Genomic DNA, 5,986 nt, shown 5'->3' on the forward strand with positions numbered 1-5,986 from the left:
CTATTTCACAGTCAGGGCGGCTAGGGTCTGGAACCAACTTCCAAGGGAGGTGGTGCAGGCTCCTACCCTGGGGGTTTTTAAGAAAAGGTTAGATGAACACCTTGTTGGGGTTGTTTGACCCCAGTACTCTTTCCTGCCATGGCAGGGGGGCGGACTAGATGATCTTCTCAGGTCCCTTCCGACCCTAGAAACTATGAATTGAAATTGCTTCAAGAAGTACTCTCTGCACCCTGCCTCTCTCAAAAAGTATACATTTCGACTGAGATGTGGCTGAAGTCTCAATAACTAAAGAATACCTTGCATGTAAATAACAACTTTCACCCAGAAAAATTTAGAACACCTTACACATACGGATAATTTTGCCAACTAAAATGCAAACACTACCACCAGGTATGGAAATAGAATAGCCATTCTACATGCAATGTGTCCATTTTTTGGTTTTTTAAGATAGAAGGGAGTAGAGGGGGATTATACTTTTCAGTACAAGGCAAATTTACATAGAGGTAGAATAAAAAGACTATAAAATGCCAGTCTGGTACACTTGGTATCACTGTTCTATATATTTTTTTTTCCAGGAGAGTCACAAACTCTTATACAGGTGATATATTTTATTGGATCAACTGCATGGTTGGAACAGACTTAGACAAGCTTTCAACTGCAGTGCAGTTGGTTCAATTCAGCTGTTTCACCCACAAAAATCCTTGCCTCATTTCCTGGGCCATCACAGCTACAGCATCACTCCAACACTACCAAAATCTTGCTTACATATTTAAAAAGAAATCTAAATGGATCAGTTTGGAATTTTCACTTCATTTAGGAATGGAACACCTGCTATACCAAAGTAGCTTCTTGATATTACCAAAATGCAATCAAACCTATTTTTAAAAAAGATCATTCCAGAATTGTTCAAATATATCAGAATTTGGCCAAAGTCTTCCTCTTGTTGCCTCATCATGGAACACATTCCAACCACTAGCACTGAGGACTACTGGAGCAGATCTTCCAAAATATTCATAGGTCACACCTATGTTCCCTGACTCTCACTAGGTCTCTCTGCACAGGACCTAAGCCCAATTTTGCTCAACAGAAATACAAACCGTCCTTTTCTAACCTGATAGTTCTTTAGAGATCAACGTGCCACAGTGTTTGCATCTGTTACAACAATGCTATTTGAAGGATTATAACCCAATCAAGGCAACTATTCCTGAAGGCACTCAAGTTTCTTTTAAAACATAATTGATTGAAAATTAAATTAAACTTTAAATTCTACTAGTCCTTCCTTTATTTCTGTGCAAAAAGAAGATACAATTTTAATCCTTGTCTTGAAAGATACTCTGGGGCAATATAGTTAGTTAATAAGAATAAAAATCATCATGTTTTCTAATCATTTGTTTTTCCTGAATTTACCTGTATTTTAGGACGTTAACTGGCTAATTCAAAACTACTGATATGCAGAGCAACTGTTAGAAACTTTCTCCCTAGATCTGTGTATCTGACAATATCATAGGATTACAGCAAAACCGGAAAAGATGCATTTACAACAACGTTTTAGAATAGATCCAGGAGAGTCCAAGTGACCCACAGAAGTGCTTCTTTGTACTCAACAGCAGGTTTATGGACATGTTGTAAATGTCAGACTACGCCTTTTTTAATAATAAAGAAAGGCACTATAATACTGTTTTCTTGTAACCAGGACAGAAAATCATTTGGTAAGAGTAAGAACATTTATTGGTTTTGACATAAAAAATTTCTTGCTGTGAGGTGGAAATGCTGTACTTCAAATACCGGAAGAAACGTGAAATCTCAAGGGTTATGTTCAGTAACTCCTGGTTCAAAAACAGACGGTGCAGGTACATTATTTAAAAGCCTGTCAAAGATGATCTTCCACAGCACACTACTTCAGGATGCATCTCTTGCTGGGCATGTGAAGGGGGTTCTCTTTAAAATATGTGGCACTATCAGCTGTCACAGCTCAGTCCCCTTATTACCTGATTTCCATAGCATCTTGGCCACTGTGGCGATTCTTGTTAGCATTCTTAATATTAAATACAATCATGTCTCCCACAAATCTTATGTTAGGGCAGGTTTGGGGATGAAAATTTCAATATACACAAGTTGGAAAATTCAAAGTGCCATTTCTCACAGCAACCATAACTGGGAGCCCTTAAACATGCTTTATATCCCTGCATTTAGTAGTATTGTTAATGGCTTAAATATGCATCAGATTAAATGAGGATGAAGAATGGCTGCACCTGACTTCTGTACATGTAATATTTCAGCCTTATTCATTTAACAGGTTTTTGGATTTCAGTTTTTTAAAACATAAATAATTATACATGGTTTAGAAATTGCACCTTCAAATAAATGATGGGAAAATTACAAAAAGGGGTAAGATTAGTAAAGCATAGGACAAAGCAGCTAGATTTACTGAATCGTATTATGCAACACATAATGGGTTAGATCTCGGCTGGGTAGATCACTGTAGTTTCATTGGTTCTAATGAAACTGCTCATTTGTACCAGCCACAGATCTGTCCTATGCTTGTGTAGGTGACATTGCAGTTAGATAAAGATACACATTTATTTGAAGCATCACGTCTGCTAAAATTTATGAGATGAGAAGGAATTATACATATGGTTCATGGGCACAGTGTACAGGACTGCCATTCCAGAAAAAGAAAAAAGGCTTAGTATAGAAAATGATAGCTGGTGAAAACATTCTTTTTTTACTCTTGAATAACTTAAAAGAACAGGGGAAAAAAAAGACAAAAATTAAACACATTTTTGTGCTTGGGGCAAACAAAAGCAACAATTTCACATATTGTCATGTTTTTAGAAAACAGTGTCTCCTAAACACAGTTATAATGCCCAGAAATTGTAAAAAATACCGAAGATTTTCTAACGGATCAAATAACTAACAGGAGTTAACACAGAGGAAAACAAACAGAAGGAAACAAATGTAAAATGCTGAACATGAAAAATTCAAAACAACTCTGGGGTGGTGCTAGCAACAAAATACCCTTGCGAAAGAAAAGAATGACTCCACTGCGATAGAAAAACCAAAAAAGGCATGTGAACTTACTAGCTTTTTATTTTTAGGTAAATATCTGTAACTCAGCAACTTTTCACTTTCTCTAAAAACTGCAGGGGGAGGGAATCAGGATATTTGGTATTTGATTTACTGAAATATTCAAAGACTATCAGCATAAACAACAATATGTAGGTAGGTGTCATTTTTTTAAAATATATTACTATACAATTAAAATAATCTTTGATGGAAATACATGCAATGTATGGAATTTTGTTTTAAAGAATGAAAGGCTTTATTTTTGGCATTTGAAATGGCCTCGTGTGCTTCAACATACAATAATATGACATGCTGCTATGGACGTTGAGCAAATGATTTCTCCTTCTCTTAAAATGAGTGGAATATGTACCAATCTTTCAAATTTCTGGACATCTTTGACAATAATAGGGAACTATCAAAATTAATAGCAGATAAATTATATCCTTTCAGATATGAATAATAAGTAACAAAATGTCTACAACATGTTTACCTCTGTGTAGCCTTGACGTACTAAGATAGATGAGAACCTCCTTTCAGAGAGATTGTACACATGAACAACAAAAGTTACATCAGCATGGAAGACATGTTGTGAAGTCTTCTTCACTGTAATCCTGAAGCAACCAGTTGCTGTGAAAGAAAAGTTAGTACATCCCCCTCCACTCTTCTCTACCAATAAGCATTATGAAATTATTTACAATACTAGTCATTGATTCAGGGTGGTAAAGTGCCATTTTAATTTAGTAAAGCAATGATTTCCAATAGCTATTCATAAACCTATACCCAGAAAGCAACAATAGTCTTTCTGTTGACCAAAGCAGGTGTTCGATTGAGTTTGTAGGCTCAAAGTCCACCGAAGTCAATGAAAATCTTTTCAATGATGTCGATGAACTTTGAATCAGTTCCTTCAGGGTACAGCCTGGGTGCTAAATTCTAAACCAACATCATTTCCCATTTCCCATTCACCTTGTGGGTACATTAGCAACCCATCAAACACAAGTCATTCCAACATAGAGAAGAGGTCTTGGGCACCCCAAGCTTGACAGGACATCAGCAGAGATCCTTGAAATTCGTTTTCTGCAGAAAAGCATAGGATTTGCCTTTTTGCAACCCCTGAGGCTGATTGCCATAGGCCCCGAGCCTTCCCTCTGATCAACGAGAGGCAAAAACTGCATTTAAGTATGAGAATCATTGCATTAAAATACCTTTAGGTATTCTGATGAATAGTGTACTCTGAAAAACAGACTGCTCTTTTCTAAAACACCCATGGGTGTATGTTGTGTAACTTGAAAACTTTCTCTTCTATTGCCTATAACTCTTTACACCAAGCTGTTCAACTACTGAGGTTAGCCAATCCAAAAAGGGGAAAAAACAGAAAATATAATACATCTTAGAAGTTACTTATGTTTAATGCTTAAAAGTCTGAATGCACAAACAATAATCTACCATTATAGAAGTACTGGTGGGTCAATACAATGCATTAGAACTATGTACAATGACACAGTTTAGTATCAAAATCTTTCTACACTGTAGAGTATTACGAAACTGTTAATGACATCAAACACTAAGCACTTAAGACACCATTTTTTGCTACCACATTTGGAACTTCAATGAACAGTCCATTTTAACTTGCAGCATCAATCCATTTCTAGTATCAAATTAAGTAATTTTCTACTTATACAATAAGATTTATCTACACAGTTCTTTTGATTTTGATCCATAGCAGCAAAGGCACTGTACATCAGCAGATCCACAGACTTAAAGATTTTTTTTAAAGCATTCAAAAAAAAATCACAGATCATAGTTTAACAGCAACAACAACAACATAAAAAGATAACACAATGTCTCTGGCATGATGGCTCAGCCTGCATCCATTTCAGGGACATCCAACTAAGCCGTGGATAGAACTTGTGGCAAATAAAGCAAGTCCTTCTCTCAAGTGAGAATCCATTCTTTTCTGTACTTCAGAATGAGTGCTCTTGTAAATCCTACCTCTGAGGTCCTTGCTTTTGTAGTTTGTACATGCGTAGGAATCCATTCTTATTTCTGTGTGGTTTCCAATGAATATATCAAATATTTCCCATAATCTCTTGTAACTGCTAAATTGCCCAAAGACACACATCTCCCTTTTCAAAGAAATGTGGCCAAAGCATCCAGAAGGGATAAAGGTGATTGTTTGAGGCAAGTTATTGTACTTCTCTCTACAATATAACAAAGAGATATTATATTAAAAAAATACCTGGGTTGACACTGAAGTAGTCTAAGAGCAAAAGAAAAAGCAGTGAAAACAAATCCAGTGACAGATTATTAGATGCACTAATACAAATCCTATTTTGATGTATTGTTCCTTACAGTTTTTCATTTTAGATGAACTACAAATTTACATGTAAATCATTGGTTATAAGGTTTGTAATTACGATTTTAGATTCCCAAGTCTGCCTAAAATAGTTAAACAGCTTCCTCCCATAACAATTATCATCTACATTTCAGAAGCATTTACCAGCCTCAACTGAGAGCAATGCTTGATTAGTTAACTTTTCTTTTTATAAATTAGTGGTCTATTTACTGCAACTTTTAATTTTGGACTTTTTCTCCCCAATCCCTTCAATCCACCAGCAAAAGCACAATATACACAACGCACCTTTCAAACCAAGACAGGGCCAGACACCTTTATTTAGTCAGTTCATTGTTAGAAAGCCTTCTTTAAACAAAAATAAATATATTACAGCTATAATACATAATTAAAGAGTCAGTTCACTGTTAAGTATGCTTATTCCATCTTCTTCCAAGTAGATATCTGAAGATTTGGTATCACAAGTTCTTAATGAGCATTCACAATTGAATTGCAAATTAGGAGAGGAAAAAATAAACTCCACAACTGTGATGGTCCTCATTTTGGGTGGAGGAGGGGAAGGGAGAGAGA

At 35.9% G+C, this 5,986-nt stretch overlaps 1 protein-coding gene across 6 annotated transcripts in view; it reads right to left on the minus strand.

The window, feature by feature from the left end:
- Window positions 1–3,298: 3,298 nt before the first annotated feature.
- The window catches only part of LOC109297570 (transducin-like enhancer protein 4), a 149,802-nt gene continuing 147,114 nt past the window's right edge, over window positions 3,299–5,986 (minus strand). For all 6 annotated transcript variants that reach the window (XM_019517418.1, XM_019517415.1, XM_019517414.1 and 3 more), the window contains 2 exons: window positions 5,705–5,977; window positions 3,299–5,264 (listed from right to left, as the gene is read on the minus strand). The gene's annotated coding sequence lies outside the window, so the exon portion shown is untranslated. The remainder of the gene's footprint in view (window positions 5,265–5,704; window positions 5,978–5,986) is intronic.

Source organism: Gavialis gangeticus, unplaced genomic scaffold (assembly GCF_001723915.1).
Source record: "Gavialis gangeticus isolate Ggan-Ray unplaced genomic scaffold, GavGan_comp1, whole genome shotgun sequence".
In the NCBI taxonomy this organism is placed as follows: domain Eukaryota; kingdom Metazoa; phylum Chordata; order Crocodylia; family Gavialidae; genus Gavialis; species Gavialis gangeticus.